The sequence below is a fragment of the Piliocolobus tephrosceles genome, chromosome 19, assembly GCF_002776525.5.
Source record: "Piliocolobus tephrosceles isolate RC106 chromosome 19, ASM277652v3, whole genome shotgun sequence".
Classification (NCBI taxonomy): Eukaryota; Metazoa; Chordata; class Mammalia; order Primates; family Cercopithecidae; genus Piliocolobus; species Piliocolobus tephrosceles.
Window position 1 is genome coordinate 17,131,083 of NC_045452.1, and position 1,483 is coordinate 17,132,565.

A 1,483-nucleotide genomic window follows, 5' to 3' on the forward strand; every position below is an offset into this window, starting at 1 on the left:
ACCCTCTGTAGCCTTGTATCCCCAGCACGCACACAGAGCTGGGCTGTTCCAGCTGCCTAAGCATTTGGCTCTGAAAGGAGAGCCGGGAGAAGGAGGCGGTGGATTACTGACAGAATAAATTCATAGTGGACAGCAGACCGCACATTGAAAGATGCATCCTGGGAAATCAGGAGTAGTTGAGGAGAACACCGCAGGGTCCCTAGGGTCGCTATCTGTCCTACCTTGCTTCCTAAAGCTGAGGGTCTGCCCCAGGTATGAGCAAGGCAGGCTTTCCGTAGGGGAGAATTCATTTCCTGTTGCTGCCATAACAAGTCACAAACATCGTGCCTTAAAACAGCATGAATTTATTCCCTGGCATTCTGGAGGTCAGTAGTCCTAACATGAGTGGGCAGAGCTGCCTTCCCCTGGAGCTCCAGGAAATAATCCATTTCCTCACCTTTTCTAGCTGCTGGAAGCTCCCCACATTCCTTGGTTGGTTGCTTCATCCTCCATCTTCTTTTTTCTTTTTTTTTTTTGAGACAGGGTCTGGCTCTGTTGCCCAGGCTGGAGTGCAGAGGCATGATCTCGGCTCACTGCAACCTCTGCCTCTTGGGTTCAGGTGATTCTCCTGCCTCAGCCTCCCGAGTAGCTGGAATTACAAGCATGCTGCACACCCAGCTAATTTTTGCCTGGATAATTATTGTATTATTAGTAGACACGGGGTTTCACCATGTTGGTCAGGCTGGTCTCGAACTCCTGACCTCAGGTGATCTGCCCGCCTCAGCCTCCCAAAGTGCTGGGATTATAGGTGTGAGCCACTGGGCCTGGCTTCATCCTCCATCTTCAAAGCTAGCAGCATGGCATCTCCCAGTCTCTCTATCCTCTGCTTTCCTTGTCACCTTCTGTATGTGCAACTGTCCAGCCTCCCTCTTAAAAGGCCCAGGAAGATAATCCAAGATAATTCCTCATCTCAACATCCTTGACTTAATCACGTCTGCAAGATCCTTTTACTATGTAAGGTAACAAAAAGGTAACCTATTCACGGGTTCTGGGGATCAGGATGTGGACATCTTTAAGGGGCTTTTTTTTGGCCCACCAGGAGGAGAGAGAATAGCATTTGGATCATTCTGTTGCTTGACTAAAAAGAAGGGGAAGTCAGGAGGCTGAATCAGCATGTGAAAGGGCCACAAGCTCAGCCCTGGGACAGCAGAGAGGACCAGAACAGCTCTGGCCTGGCCTCTTGCACCCCAGCAACCTCTGTGTGGGGGGTCTGTTCTAACCAAGTCTGGGGCTCCCAGAGAACAGTAAGAAAAGAGAGCAGCCAGGCGCGGTGGCTCAAGCCTGTAATCCCAGCACTTTGGGAGGCCGAGACGGGCGGATCACGAGGTCAGGAGATCGAGTCCATCCTGGCTAACACGGTGAAACCCTGTCTCTACTAAAAAATACAAAAAACTAGCCAGGCGATATGGCGGGCGCCTGTAGTCCCAGCTACGTGGGAGGCTGA